Raw genomic sequence first — 16,424 nt, forward strand, 5'->3', positions numbered from 1 at the left:
TGTAGCTGGTGTTGAGTCTGCTGCTGGAGAGCCCCCATGTTGACTGGGTTTGGTTTTTAACAAAGACAGCTTCTTCCATAAAACTGGCTTTGCTGGCCCCCAGAGTGGCTGTTCCAACCCCTGCCTCTGTATCAGGCAATACCTATCCCACATGAACCATTAGCTGGAGCAAATTGCCCACGTCCTATGCACTGTGATTCAAGTGAAGCATAATTATCGGGAAAAAGTGTCCCACCGCATCAGCAGTTGTTCCGGGTCCCTGCCTCCTTCCATCCGTCCCTCTGCCCACTCTCACTCAGGGAAGCAAAGAGCAGAGTGGTTCAGCTTTTCAATTATCTTGCTTGAAAAACATCCTAAAAACCAGCAGTTAGTAATTTCTCAGTCTGAGAAGTATTGTTACCCAAGCTATGCTTCTTTGCAGGGTGTGAGGTGGGTTCACAGAAGGAGACAGTTATTTAAAGGTACCCTGCCTGTTCCTTCCAGGCCTCCTTCCCACATGGAACTAGGTGAGAAAGGTCCTCTCACCTCAAGCCCACGACAACATCCTGACAGATCCTCTCATTCCAGTGGATCCAAACAAATCATTAGAGAAGGGGCTCAGAGGGTAGAGAGAGCTGCAAGCTCATACTATTTATATTTTTTGTTTAAACGGTGGGAGATCAGTTAACTGTTTGCTAAAAAAAATTTGGTTCTCTCCCTTCCATGGAATAACCCCGTGGGAGAAATACAACCCCCACTCTCTGACCATCCGCTTCCATCTAAATGGAGCCATGGGACTGACCTCTGGCCAGTGGCATGAGTGGAAAAATGTTCTCAGACTCACAAACCTACCAGAGCTCAGCCCTGCCCTTCTAGTCTTCTGACCGGCTAGAATGGACATGGTCCCGAGGGCAACCTTAGAAACCATGTTCTGAAGGTGGCGTTGCTTTTGACATTCTGAATCCTTGAATGACTGTGTGGAGGGGGACCCCCATCCACCTGCTCACCACCCAGCACTATTTCAATGAAAACAAACATGTATTGTGTTGAGCCATCAAAATCCTTGGGTTTATTTGTACAGCAGCTGGTGTTCCATAATTAATAAAAAATTTAGTCCTTTGCACTAGTACCCTGAGGTTAAAAATAAATTCTAAAATATGTAGCACTGCAGCAGAAGGCAAGAAAATTGATACTGGAGGCTGAAAATATGAAGACCCATATTATATAGTACCAAATAATTTCATAAACTGTTGTCCTCAATTACTTGGTGAACAATGTGTCTACTGAGCCTGTAGCTCCCAGAATAGAGGTTGGTAAACCAAAGTTAGTGCACCATGGCTCTTTCTGGCATTGTTTAGCAAGTCAGTACAAGGAAGAGCTGAGCTCAGGCAAAAATGTGCTGGTTCAAGAGCAGAAATGAAAAGAAATAGAATGAGTCCAGAAATGTGGAGTCTTCTGTTTTGAACTTCAAAGAGTAAGTGAAAACATGGAATAAAGGCTTTCAGCAACCAAAGCCCGTTAAGATTTCTCTTTAAACAGGCAGTTTCATCACAACAGCAAAGATCACTTTAAGGGTGCTTTCTTCACAGCCAAGCCTATTTTTTTTTTCAGATGGCTTCAAGATGGCTGCTATTAAGTTGAAGGAGAGAGTTATGGTGATCAGGATGCAAAGAAATTAATCAGATTGGAGAATTGTGACCGGGAAAGAACCCCATGTGTGTATATGGGCACATGGGAATGATGGAAACAAATATTGCCGAAGCTTACTCAGTATTTGAAGGAATTATATTGCCAAAGAGTTCATTAACCCAGGCTACAAAAGTTTTGGTTGTTCAAGGCTTAAAGCAGTCCTTGAGTTCCCAAACACACACGGCCAGAAAGCAGGCTCCAAGATCTGCACTTTCTTCCAAAAAGGGTGCTCTCTCCATCCCCCCCTTCAAATGTGGCCGTGGGGGAAAGTGGGTAAGGAAGAACCTCCCGGGGGCATAGCCAGGAACCTCAGACAGCAACGGACAAGGGAGTTCCACCCACAGAGCAGAATCAGGTCGAATCGAGGAATCTGTTGAGACCGTCTCTGTGCCCGCCCTGGCTTTCTGCTTACTGCCAATGGCTGCAACCCTGTAACGGAGGGATTTTTCTTTCCTTTTTTTTGGCCATGGGAACACATGAAACAAGCCTGAGATGCTAAAGTGTTACTGCCTCCAGAAACAGGCCTCAACCAATGTTGGAGGATAAATATCCCCGCCCCCTCTCCCCTTGGACTGGGTAACCCCCAAGCATGCCCTACACTGTTCTCTGTGGGAGTGAGTCCCGTTGCCCATGATGGAAGTGGCTCAATAACCCTCCCTTTATTGGCTTCCTCTCCTTCTCTGTCTCTTCTCCCCAATCTGCCACCTCTCAAGTCAACTCCCTACCGGGTCAGGGGGACCTCAACTCAAGACAGAATTTCTCCCACTGCCTGGCATGGGGTCTTCACAGTGATAGCATTGGAGGCTTTCCCCTCTTTTTTTTTTTTTTTTTTTTTTTTTTTTTGAGACGGAGTCTCGCTCTGTCGCCCGGGCTGGAGTGCAGTGGCGCAATCTCGGCTCACTGCAAGCTCCGCCTCCCGGGTTCACGCCATTCTCCTGCCTCAGCCTCTCCGAGTAGCTGGGACTACAGGCGCCCGCCACCACGCCCGGCTAATTTTTTTCTGTATTTTTAGTAGAGACGGGGTTTCACCGTGGTCTCGATCTCCTGACCTCGTGATCCGCCCGCCTCGGCCTCCCAAAGTGCTGGGATTACAAGCGTGAGCCACCGCGCCCGGCCCGGCTTTCCCCTCTTCTTGCCACCGTCTTACCAAATCTCTTCTAAAGGTGAACAGATGAAACCACAGACTAAAAAAAAATTACTATGATCCTCAGGAGTAACCTATTTTTTTCATTTAAAAGTTTATTATTCAAGCAATTTGAATTTATTATACAGAAATTAGAGAACAGATGAATGAAAGGACCCGCTATCCTTCTACCCAGAATATTTATTTTGATGTTTTAGTTTGTGTCTGTTCAGACCCTGTTTCCATGCATTCCATTCATTCATTCACTAAAAATTTTTTCACTGGGTTTTGCTATGTGCCAAGCAGTGTTCTAGGCATTTGAAATACATCAATAAACACAGCAGACAAAGATTCCTGGTTCTCAGAAAAAATGCATTCTAATTGGAGGAGATGGATGATTTAAAATATATATATATTTTATAATTTATTTTTATATATAATATGTTATATAATATATAAATAAGATATATATCCTTTTAACTATTTTTATATCATGTTATATAATACATGGTTATATATTATATATTTACATATATGTTTACATGTATAATATATGTTTACATATATGTTTACATGTATAATATATGTTTACATATATGTTTACATGTATTATATATGTTTACATATATGTTTACATGTGTTATATATGTTTACATACCTTATATATAAACATATATAATATATAAACATATTACATATTATATATAATATATAAACATATATAATATATAAACATATATTATATATAATATATAAACATATATTATATATAATATATAAACATATATTATATATAATATATAAACATATATAATATATGTAAACATATAATATATAAACATATATAATATATGTAAACATATAATATATAAATTGCAAAAAAGGTGTATATTTTTTATTTATATAAATATATATCTTTATATAACTTTTTCTTATATATGTTATATAAATAAGATATATGTAATTTATATAAGTAAGTTGTTATAGCTAACAATTAAATTGTTTAATGTGTCATCAGGTAAAAAATGCTATAGGAAAAAGAAAAAGCAGAGCAGGATAAAAGGGGACCAGGACAGCTGGAAGGGGATTGCAATTTTAAACACAGCAGGTAGGGTGGGTTTCACTGAGGAGGTGGCATTTGAAGGAGATGCAGACAGATATCTGTGGCAGGAGCACTGCAGGCAGAGTGAGCAGCAACGCAGTCCCTGAGGGGAATGGGACTGGTGTGCTCAGGCATAGCCAGGAAGCTGGCAGGCTGGAGCAGGGCAAGAGATGGGGAAACTGCTAGGAGATGAGGTCAGGGAGCAGCCCAGGGAAGAGGGACGCAACACGCATCCTCGACTTTCATTTTCTGTGAGATGTGGAGCCTCTGCGGCATTTTGAGCCAAACGGTGACACCATCTGACATATCTGTCAAAGGTCGACTCTGGCTGCTTTGGGGACACCAGGCTGTGGGGGTGTAAATTAGGAGCTACTACTGCAGTAATCCCTGAGGTAGATGGTGATGAACTGGACCAGAGTGGTTGCAGTGAAGGTGGTAAGAAGTCGTTAGATCTGGGAAATGTATTTTGACGTGAGGGTTAATGGGATTTCCTGAAGGATTTGATCTAGAATGCAAGAAAAAGGGAGGCATTTAAGATGATTTGCAGGGTTTCGGCTTGAGCATAAGGAAGGATTTAAATGCCAACAAGTGGATTAAGGAAGACCGTGGATGAGCAAGTTTAAAGCGGGGGAAATTCAAGGGTTCTGCCTGGGATGTGATCAATTGGAGGTGTCCATTAGAAATGTGAGCAGGTAGTTGGATTTTTGAGTCAGTAGTTTGGGAGATCTAGAGTAGATGTTGCTTAAAGCCACAACAGGATAAGGTCAAAGGAATCAGTATGGGCAGAAAAGAGAAGAGAACTAACATTAAAAAGTTGGAGGCTGAGCGTGGTGGCTCATGCCTGTAATCCCAGCACTTTGGGAGGCCAAGGTGGGTGGATCACCTGATGTCAGGAGTTCAAGACCAGCCTGGCCAACATGGTAAAACCCCGTCTCTACAAAAATACAGAAGTTAGCCAGGCATGATGGCGATCACCTGAGGTCAAGAGTTCGAGACCAGTCTGGCCACCATGGTGAAACTTTGTCTGTACTGAAAATACAAAAAATTAGCCAGGCATAGTGGCACACACTTGTAATCCCAGCTACTTGGGAGGCTGAGGCAAGAGAATCACTTGAACCCGGGAGGTGGAGGCTTCAGTGAGCCAAGACCACACCATTTCACTCCAGCCTGGGCAACAGAGTGAGACACCATCTCAAAAACAAAAAGAAAAAAAAAACAGTTGGGCAGTAACTTGGGAGGCTGAGGCAGGAGGATCACTTGAGGCCAGGAGTTTGAGACCAACCTGGGCAACATAGTGAGACTCCATCTCTATGAAAAATAAAAAGAAATTAGCCAAGCATTGAGGTGTGTGCCGTGGTCTCAGCTACTTGAGAGGCTGAGGTGGGAGGATCCCTTGAGCTCAAGAGGTTGAGGCTGCAGTGAGCCATGATCATGCCACTGCACCCCAGCCTGAGCAACAGAGTGAGACTCTGTGTCATTAAAAAAAAAAAAAAGTTGAGAAGAAGAGGAGGGTGCAGCGAAGAAGACCGAGAAGGAGGACACAGTGGGGCAGGAGGAGATCCACAAGAGGGTAGAGTTCTGGAAGCCTGGTGAAGGCCAGTGCAGGAGGTGGGGGTGGGGGTGAGCCCATGAGATGAGGACAGAAATGGCTACGGGGATTAGCACTATGGAGGCCACTGGCAACCTCACATGTGTGAAACCTGACTGAAATAGGTTTAAGGGGGCAGAATTGGAGGTTTTACTGCAAAAGGTAACAAAGAAATTAGGTGGGAGCTGGTGGGAGCAGAGTGAAAAGAATTTTGTTGTCATTTTGTGCCTTTTTCTGAATAGAAAAAAATAACAGCATACAGCATATTTGCATGATGAACGTAATGATCTAACAATAATAGTCAACAATAATAAAGATATAATGTTTTGATCCAATCAACAACATTACAAATGTTCCAGAGGGGGCTGGGCCCAGTGGCTGATGCCTGTAATCCCAGTGCTTTGGGAGGCCAAGGGAGAAGGATCGCTTAAGGCCAGAAGCTGGAAGTTACAGTGAACTGTGATAGCACCAGTGCATTCCAGCCTGGGCAACAGAGTGAGACTCGGTCTCAAAAAAACAATTTCAAATTGGATTTCCTATATATGCTTTTCTTTTCTTTTTCTTTTTTTCTTAATTGAGGCAGGGTCTTGCTCTGTCACCCAGGCTGGAGTGCAATGGCATGATCTCAGCTCACTGCACCCCTCTCTCCCAGGCTCAAGCGATTCTCCTGCCTCACCCTCCCGAGTAGCTGGGATTACAAGTGTGTGCCACTATGCCTGGCTAATTTTTTGTATTTTCAGTACAGACGAGGTTTCACCATGTTGGCCAGACTGGTCTCAAACTCCTGACCTCAGGTGACCCTCCCACCTCGGCCTCCCAAAGTGCTGAGATTACAGGCGCGAGCCACCGCGCACGGCTCATTTTCATTTTTAATGCCTGAGAACGTTCTGTTTTTTGAATGTATCATAATTCATTTAACCAATTTCTTATCATTGGATGTTTTCATTTTTTATTTTTAATTTTTGCTTCTATAAATAATCATGCAGTGGACATCCTTATGCATATAAATCAGCCCAATTTTCTAACTATTGCCTTAGGATGAGTTTCTAAGAGTAGAAGTGCTGGGTCAGAAAATGAAAACATGTTAAATAATTTTAACGCATATCAAATAGCTAAATTTCCATTTTAGAATCAACCAAAGTCACTTAGACCTGCTCTTCTCACAGTTATGTTTTTCTATTATACCTGTCAGGGTGCATATGTTACATTTATTTGTGTGATTATCTGATTAACGTCTGTTTCTCCCACTAGACTGCAACCCAGTGAGTGCAGAGATGGCACCTGTTTCTGCTCACCACTGTATCCTTAGCTTTTGGCTGACAGCTTGTCATATAGTAGGCAGTCAGTAAATAACTGCTGATGAGGGAATGAATGGATGTAAAGCTTAATTCAATGAATAGGGTAGAAGATCACACTAGATAATGTCATTTGGGGATAAAATAAAATGTGACTATCAATCACCCCAGTGCCATGCAGGGTACCTGGCATGTAGCTCCAAAAGTGTTTGCAATTGACTAATTAATGCACGAATGAAGTATATCTCTTTTATAAAATCCACCTTCTTGTGTGGCTTAATGAATGGAATAATTGTGGATCTTCCCAAGGTCACTTCTTTGGAGAAAATACAGGCTGTCTACATTTGGGTGCAGCTCCCTGGGGCCTGGCTAACGCTTAGCCAAACTCCTGTTTCCAACATGGAGTGCCTTGGTCCAGTGGCCAGCAGGTGGCAACAAATGGTTATTAAAGCGGCGGCCAAGCGCTAGAGGCTCTCTCCGGACGAGGTGTCTCTCCTGCTGTGCCCCCAGGGCCTGTGTTTTGGAAACTCCAGCAAGCCAGCCCAGCAGGCCCTTTCGGGTGAGGAAGGCACCCCAGGAACTACAGGTGCTCCTCAAAAGAGTCAAGAAAGGGGGGTCAATTCTCAGCCCCTGAAAGAGCCCGACTTTGCATTTCTATTTCACAAGCTTACAGTTCTAAGTAATTGTACTGGAGAGCTGAAGAGCCAACGGCAATTCATGTGCAAAGCTAGGCTTCTTCAGGCATGAGATTTCATCCGGTTCACACCAGATGACCTGCCTCTGTCATGTCTCAGTCTATCTGCAATGGTCAGTTTCTTCTGTTTTTTTTTCAGCCAAGCTCAGTGCTATGCAATCATGCTGACGGTCTGTAGTAATGATTGGGTTTGTTACCACTGGATTACACAAAGGCTTCTAACTACATAGAAAGAGGTTGCTGACCACTCATCATGGGTTCCCCCGACCTTGGTGCTGTTTCTTGCAGGGGCAGGGATGGATTTGCCCCCATCCTGCTTCACACTCTCCCTTTTTCTCTGGGTCTAATGGTAGAGGGGAAATCACCCCATACTGCAATCCTGTTATCTACCACCTCATTCTCGCAGCAGCTCAGCTGTGCATGTGACATATGTCATGTGTCTGAGCTCACTTAGATACAAGTACCAGAAGGGGAATCTGATATTTCTGACCCCAAACACGGTGCTCTGTCCACTACACTCATGGTTCAAATTGTGCTCCAGGAAGCTCTCCTGAGGTGGCCATGAGAGAAGGGAAGGAGGAGAGATAGCGGACGGGAAGGAGTGGCCAAAAGGGTGATGCTCCCTGCTTCCCACCCTTCCTTCATCTAGAACAGCTGTGCTTTGATTTTTAAAATATACGTGTGTGTACATTAAATTATATATGTAACCTTTCTCTTAACTTTCCTTTCGGAAGGAGGAGAAAAATCTGCGCCTCTTCCTCTCAAGGGATACTTTGGGGTACTTTCTGACCCAGTGGACCCCTGGCAGAAGTAAGCGTGGACTGTGGCTACAGGACCACACAGAGTCAACACGAACCGAAGCCAGGCCTTGGCCACGGCAGCTCCGGGGTCCAACCACTTGATCAATGCAGGAAATGCTTTGATGGCAGAATTCTTCCATGGCCAGCTTCTCATATTCTCTGGGACAGACACAAACCAAGAGAAATGAGTGTGGTGCAGAATCTGATGTGTCCTTTCTGTACCCCCTGCTGGTAGCAAAAAGTATGTTTTGAACTTTGTTACACACAGTCTGGGTAATAACAGACTGAAGGAAAACTAAGGAAGCTTGGGAGGCTAAGTACAATGACAAATGAAGAACTAAGGCAGAGAAAAAAGAGAATTGAGAAAGTGTCTGGGTGTCTGGAGAGGCTGGGGGAATAGAGAGGGAGGAGATATAATTGGCCAGATAACTTGAGAGTGGGAGAGGAGTGCAAACATTATTTTTGAGGCACTTTGTTGGATATTTAAAATGCACTCCTACCTTTGGCATTTTCTCAAAAGGCAGGAAAGATTTGTTTTCAAATCTATTTTTCTGCTGGACTGAACCAGTGTCAAGACTGGACCACGTAGGATCCTGGGTTTATTTCAGTTACATAAGCAAACGTTGCTGTGATTTGGAATAGTCAAAGCCATGAATGTTTCTCAACTTCCATTTTGTCAGCTGCTTGAGTTTCTATTCTGAGAGGTGCTAACTGTTAACATTGTTATTCACTTGTGTTCCCTGAATAACTTTTAATTAGTTTTAATTTGAACCAAGAATGTTCTAGTGTTGACACTATGTCAAGAATGATCAAAAATGAAATTAATAAAGAATTCACTTCAGAAAAAAATTTGCACTAATATTACAGTATTTATAATACCTATCTCAGCAGAGTCACAGATAATTTAGAATTTTTAATTTTGTTTTTAAGTGATTTTCCTCAAAGCAATAATAGCCTTGGTAAAGAGTTTAGTTAAACATTATTTTTCACCTCTCATGCATTTTGTGTAATGAAATTTTTTATCATCTTCCAGTGGAATTAATTGCATTGGTGCAAAAAATGCAATCAAATCAATGACTGAATTTAGCCTTTGAAACTTCACGTCTAGCTGGGATGGTTACTATATTTATTACACACTGAAAAATGATAGGCAGTAATCTTTTCTGCTAAAAAAACTGCCAAAGATAAGTTTTTCAGGGCTCTCAAAATATCCTAAAGCTGACAATACAAGAAATGTTAAAATATCGTTGGACTTTTTAACGGAATCTTCCTTCTCTTCTTATCCTGTTCTTTAAGACAATGGTAGGTGGTTGTCCACTAATTGTTAATACATGATTTTCTAACAAAGGCTTGCATATCCTTTTGGCTAAAAAGTGGCCAAATATCAGAGAGCTAGAAGTTTGGGAGGTAGCCTTTAGTCTTTTCCAAAGCATGTAAGCCCTTTTGAATCCTTTTGGGTAAATGGCGAAGATAGAATTCATAAAGGGTTTCTGATACATAGTGGGATGTGCCTGTGAGGACGCTACACATGAGAATAATGTAAGCATGCTCTCTTTTAGTCCCAAAACGTGTAGAGTAATGTTACACGAAATTTACAGGAGGCCATTGACTTGGACCGAGCTCCTGCACTAGGCCTAACAGACCAAACCAAAATGGAGCCACTCATGCTGAAGTTCACACCACCAAGCCAAAACTAAGGTGTTTATCTGATCTTCCAAGAAATCAAGAAAGACAGGGAGATAACAGCCCAATCCCTTTGCTGCCATGATAGGAAGGCCCCATTGCTTCAACCTTTCCAAGGAAAGTAACTTGGAAGCAACCAATCTGCTTTTTTTTCTCTGTTTCTGCTTTCCTCAACCATTTTCTGACCATAAAACTAACATCCTCTGCTTGGCTCATGGGAACACTCATTCTATTTTGTAGAATGAGGTGTTGCCCGATATTCTAGATTTGCAAATAAAAGCCAATTAAGATCTTTAAATTAAATCTGTTGTAACTTGTCTTTCGACACTAATAAATGCACGAACAGATTTCTTTAGAGAAAGCCCGTGATATGCAGGGTATGTTTGACAAGTGCTGTGGTCAAATGTGATATTGTTTACATTCTCATTTTCATAATTTTCTTAAGTACTATGTAATTTGGTCTTGGGAATGCTTCGCTAGTTACGGGTGAGGAGGATGGGCCTTGTATGTGACAGAATGATTTAGTGTTCTGCAGTTCAGTGGAAAGAGTGTAGATGTGTTGAATATTTATGACGTTTTACCTTCTCTCTTTGTTACAGAGGCCTTACAACAAATTAAAACATGTGTGTCAGCTCCCTAATTATCTAGCTAGACTTTTAAAGATTGGCTAGGTAAGGCTGAATTTTATTCAAGCACTACTTCATCTGTCATACTATTTTAAGTACATTAGCCTTGTTAGCCTATTATATGGCCATGATCAGTACTATTTAAATTGCCAACTTCTACGAGTCCCTTCTGTGTGCTCTGGTTCAATCAATGCATTAGTGGTACTAGCTTAGTTTTGTCACAATTCCGGGCACATTGGCAGTCCCCAGGTGGGAGATCTGGAGCTCCTGGGTAAACATAGTGCATCTGCCTGGAGCTTCAATGTTACTTGAGGATTTGGAAAAATACAAATTAATCGATGTAACCATTTATTTAATGTGCTCCAATTCTTTCTTTAATTTGCTGCAAAGCAAACAAAATTATGCATTAGCTATGTTATGACTAAAACCCAAATGTTGTTGAATACTTTCAGTGATAGAATAACAACGTGTAAACCCAGAAGTATGACTGCTTAGCTGCCAGGGTTCCAGCCAGAAACCGGCTGAGAAAAAAATGTGATGACACTCATCCTGAGAAGTGTTGGGACCGAGTCTCACCTGGCTTCTGGGTGAGGCAGTCCAAAGCCTACTCCCGTCTCATGTCAAAGTCCCCTGTCATTGCACAGGAACTCCAGGGACTGTTCAAGAAGGAACAGGAAGCCTCCAACCCAAGGGAAGGGGACTCATCCTGCTGTCAGGTGAGATCCTGAGAAGCGTGGGTGAGCTCAGCATGGGCAGGGCCACTGAGGAAGTTCCTCTTTCCTCAGCTAAGGCGCACTGGCCAGGAGGTCCCTGAGTCCTGAGAGCATCCTCCCAGAGCTGTCCCCGTTACTCTCCAGACCTGGCCGTGGCACCTCTCAGCTCCTAGTGCCTGAGTCCCTGCCTTTGACTGGGATCACCATTTATCACCCGCCACTGCACCCTTTGCCCCTCACCCGCCCAGTGCGGTGACACAGTCTTACTCAGGTCCAGTCCTAGCCCTGTGAGAGAGTTTCTGCCCTTGACCTTGGTTGAGATTTCCAGTTCCTGTCTTCATGTGGTCCACTGCCAGGACTATAGACGAGTTCAACCAATGAACAATATAAAGTTTGATTTTTCCGTGAAAATAAATATGAATGCAAAATTCACGTGAATGCTTAAAATATCAGACCTCAAAGATGAGTACTGTCTATCTGTGGCCTCTGAGCAATCCCTGTGCCCCTGGGGGATGCATTCATCCGCTGCTGTTACAGCGCCACCAGCAGTCACTTTTGAGGAGTGCAGCTCCAAGGGATGAAGTACAAGGGGAAGAATTCAGCCAACGTGAGATGTCCTCCGGCAAAATCAGAGACAGTGCCCTTCAGAGGGCTCGTGTCCTGCTGGAATCAGGGGAAATTCCATAAGGCTCCAGATATTCAGCCTCCTGACTGAACTCTATGCAATGCCTTTATCCTCTCCTCCCAATCTGTGCAAAATATCAAAGGAATAAAACCTGTTTTCTTTCTTAGTGGTTGCACCAATTTTGTGCAGTCTGGATCTTTTCTGTTTTTCTGTAAAATTGTTTTCAGAAGTACTTAAAGTTGTTGTGGTGAAAGTTAACTTTATGATGCTTGTTTTTCGTTTCAAAAACAATAAAGGCAGCTTTGGCTGGTGCTGAGAACCTGAGCTAAGATAGCAGGAGATAGGATTCCAGGGCCTTTTCAGCTTCCTTGTGCAATGACTTGTAAAACAGCACACACAGCCTTGGCTCTATCCTCTTCCCACCCCGCACCCCCTTTCTTGAAACATGGGGAGCTCAGGCAGGCATGAGAAAACTTTCTGAGCATGAGACTCCCACTGAACTGAGGGGTCGGAGGATGACTAGGCCCCCCTTGTCCTGGATGAACAGCTGCTGTCCCAATGTTTTCCTCCTTGCTCCTAGGATGGGGGCTTTCAGGATACATTTTGGGTGGGAAGAAATGCACCACAAGGCATCCCTAATTTGAGATGGGGCTGTGATAGTCTTTGCTTTAGCCAGGCCAGTTCCAGGCCTGATGCAATTAATCCTGCATTAAGGTCGAAGCTGCTGACCCCTCTCAGAGGGCCCCTCAAGTTCTGCCTCTTAAAGATATAACTATCAGTCTCGGAGACTGATCTTTGGCTCATATTTCCTAGAGAAAAATACTTGAAAAATTTGCAGGCATGTACTTCTTTGCTCATTTCGATTCTGAAGGTGAATTGGCATGGTGCTGGTTAAGAAGGACCCTGTCATTGATTAGAATGGTCACCTTAAGGAATTGTTCCTAGTGCCTGGCTCTGTGACAAGCATCCCCAGCCTGCCAGTGACACAGCATTTGTGTATCCCTTTTTGTCCTAAACCAGAGCTCATTCTTGTACCATATGTATAAAGACTGATACTTTGCAGATGGAAATTCCTGCCTGAGACAGAGACAGATCATCTGCCCCCTCCCATATGGCTTAGGAAGGGCAAAGAAAGAGCCAGAGGAAGCAAGCTTAGAAAGTGAGAGCAAGGGAATCGGGAGAGAACAATTCAAAGACAGAACTGGGAAGCGGGTCTTCGAAATAGGAGGTTGTTGTCAGAGACCCAAGGGAGACACACGAGGGAGCTTCCTGGGAGTTGATGTGGCCTGAATTTTTACACTGGACCTGGTGTCTGGGAGAAAGAGCTGTGCTTTCAGGGATGAGAGGCTGAAGGAAAAATGTGGCTGCCTGCGGTGGGGATGCAGTGAAGATGTGGGGTGGGTTGGGGGCTAGAGAGAGAAAGCAAACTGGGATTAAGGAGAACATTCAGCAAGCCAGGCAATGCTGGGCTCTGCAGAGATCTGGGACCATCTCTGTATTTGGTGTCTGAATGTTCTCACACTTTAATAACGCAGTTCTTCCACCTGGATTGGAATAGGGTAAGTGCACATCCTTTCCTTCTTCCCTGCCACCCCCAAGGAGATGGCACAAGCATACCCCACTTTGGGACATAAATTCTAACATATTTGATTTTTTAAAGATCAGTATCATCACCCAAAAGTTATGCTTGCTGTGTTCATGGTCTGCGTTTATGCTCTCTGAATTTGCCTTGTCAAAGCCCAGCTTTTCTCCAGAATCCCACTATGGCAGGAGATCAAGGGAGGGCCTCATGCTCTCCAGCAAATGATAAAATTCCACAGCGAAGCTTTCCCAGCATCACCCAGAAAGAACCCAGAATTAGCTGGGTTCTGACAACCATAGCACATGTCCCCACACAGGCTGTGCACCTTGACTGAGCAACACCCCTGTCCTCGGCCAGAAGACTCGCCTGGCCTGGTGTGGGCAGACAACATGCCCCAGGCTTTTCTCTTGGCACCACTTGCTTGGAGCCCTCTCTGCTCCCCCAGAGCCACAGCCCTGCCCCTCGCCCCAGTGACAGTGCTGTGGTTTGCTTATTTTGACATATTCGTTCCTAACACGCTGAAGATGAAAGGCAGGAAATGTGCAGTTCCAGTTCCCATAGCAGGAGCGGTTGGACCACGTTGCGTCACATTTACAGAAAGGTCATGGGATCCTGAAGGCAAACACAGCATAGGCTGACCTCAGGCCCAGGGGCTGGCCTGGCACAGCACATGCTGGGCGCTGCCCGCCCCTAGATGGAATCCTTCCTCACCGCGGACTGACCACAGCCTGGCTCACTCCCACCACTGTCTGTGACTGAAGCCACCTCCTCACAAGGTCACTCCTCTTGGGGCTCCCCACTGTCCCAGAGAGAGCCCACTTCCTCCCAGACCATCCCAGTCCTGGCAGTGTGACTGCTGCTGAGTGATGAATATGGAACTCTCCCTGCCTTTCCACTTTCCTTCGAGCAGGAAGTGCCTCCAGATCTTTGGGGGCAGAGATTGGAAACCCCCAGTATTCTAAAAAAGTGGCAGAACTTGACCCACCAAGATCCAAAGGGAAAAAAAAAAAGCCAAGGCCTTGCTGTTTTCCCTCAGTGACCATCGGCCCTTCCTGCAGTCCCCAGCCAGCTAGATGATTCTTCTCTAAAACACGCCATCTTTTCCATAAGCTATAACTAAGCATCACTTCCACCCACACTCAGGATGTTAAGACATTTGAAGAATAATTTGTTCTAGACCCGAAAAAACCTTGCAGGAAGAATTCCACTTCCCTTCCTCCAGGTGTGTGCCATGTGGCTGGATTATGGGGGCAGTGGGGGCTGTAACTGGCTTTGTATGTGGCCATTTCCTGCCTTTGGTGCAGTTAAACCAAGCCCTTGGTCATTAGGCTGCAGGAATACCAGTTGTGCATTTCATTTCCTTGGGGATGATTTTTTAAAGTGGCTCTAATGCACCTGATCACATTCAGATGTGTTCCCAGGGAAGCAGGCGATTTGAGAGTGCAGTAAAGCCAGCTCGTGTGTGCCCAGATCCAGCTCAGTTTCCTGTTCAACAGAAGCCACTAAAGACAGGTACTCAGGGTTGATAATGTCGTTTTGTGCCTTTGTCTGGGGCAGCTCATTAAGGTAGAGACACCTCAGCGCTGATAGGACAACCCCTTCCTGTGTGTTCCAGGGAAACCTAATTGACTACAGAACCTTTTTTTTTTTTTTTTTTTTGATGTTACCACTGCCAGATACAAATCCAATTAGCAGCAGAGTTAACTCAGATGAATCCTGGGAACATGGAAATACCACATTCTACAGCTAATCAGACCCATGGAATGATGACACATCTGGATGTCATCAGGAAGATGGGATTCTGAGGACAATAGGGGGCTGGATGCTCTCAGAGCCCACACGTTCCACTGATTTCAGAGCCCCCCTCTGTGGGTGAATTACAAGGACTTCGAGGATTAACAGTCAGAGGCCAGCTTCTGTCTGCTCAAAGCCTCTGGGTCTAGGAACATCGTCGCTTTCTTCTGAGGCCAGAGATATTCAAAAAAAGTCACTAAGGTCTTATTTCCAGTAGAGCCCCTTGGTCCCTCCACAAATCCCTCCCTACAAATCTGGACGGATTTAAGAAACCCTTTGTTTCTTGTTATGTGATCCTTCTCCCAGAGACTCGAGAATCCTGTATTCTGACTCTCCTGAGAGTAGAAGCAAACTAGTAATTTCAAGGCACAGAGGGATGCTCTGGCCCTCCCTGACCTCCCTTTAAATAATTAATGTTGCCAGGCAGGTGCTAAGAGACTAGGCAGAGAGAAACATGCCACTGCAAAAGGGCAACTGCAAAAGGAAATACTTGCCTGGCCTTTGAGTGATCATGATGGTGATTATTCACCATCGCAATGTGGATTGTAATGTTGGAAGACACTCCAGGCTCTGGGAACCTTGCTTTTCGTAATAAAAGCCCCATTTAGAAGTAACCAGGTAGCTAGAACTGCAGGGCTAGAATCAAACCCATCAGAAGCCACGCAGGAGGCTTGTATGGGGCTTCTCAGGACATCAAGTTTCACCCTGATTGGTGGCCTTGTTGTTTCAGAAGTCCTCACTTGCCCACAGAACAGGTTACTCCTCACCCTACTCGCCTGATTGGTGGGAAAAGCCCCACTGGTAGAAGTGGCGGCTGTCAGGGTAGGAGGGCAGGGGCTGGTGCAAGATTTGGAGGCTTTTATCCTTTTTATGTGATGTGTGATATGCTTGGTTCATCTAAGTGTAGTGGCTCTACTCTGGCCTCAGACAGGCAGAAAGCATTTGGAGATAAGTAGGGTGGAAGTCTCTGGAATCGAAGCCCAGGGGCCTGGGAGATCAGCTGGAGCTCTCAGATGTAAGCAGCAAAAACCGAACAACGGCTGTTTTCAGCAGGCAGTATCCATCACAATTACCTTAGGTATTTACTTTACCCTTCTACAAGCCTCAGAATATTTCAAGGCCCCCTTTACT

General features: G+C 44.4%; 1 long non-coding RNA gene across 1 annotated transcript in view; it reads left to right on the top strand.

Moving 5' to 3' along the window:
* Nucleotides 1-10,256, top strand: part of LOC105737776 — a 73,490-nt gene extending 63,234 nt beyond the window's left edge. The window contains exon 3 of the long non-coding RNA XR_001113460.2: nucleotides 8,205-10,256. This is a non-coding gene — a long non-coding RNA (uncharacterized LOC105737776). The remainder of the gene's footprint in view (nucleotides 1-8,204) is intronic.
* Nucleotides 10,257-16,424: the final 6,168 nt, after the last annotated feature.

The sequence above is a fragment of the Nomascus leucogenys genome, chromosome 22a (assembly GCF_006542625.1).
Source record: "Nomascus leucogenys isolate Asia chromosome 22a, Asia_NLE_v1, whole genome shotgun sequence".
Taxonomy (NCBI): domain Eukaryota; kingdom Metazoa; phylum Chordata; class Mammalia; order Primates; family Hylobatidae; genus Nomascus; species Nomascus leucogenys.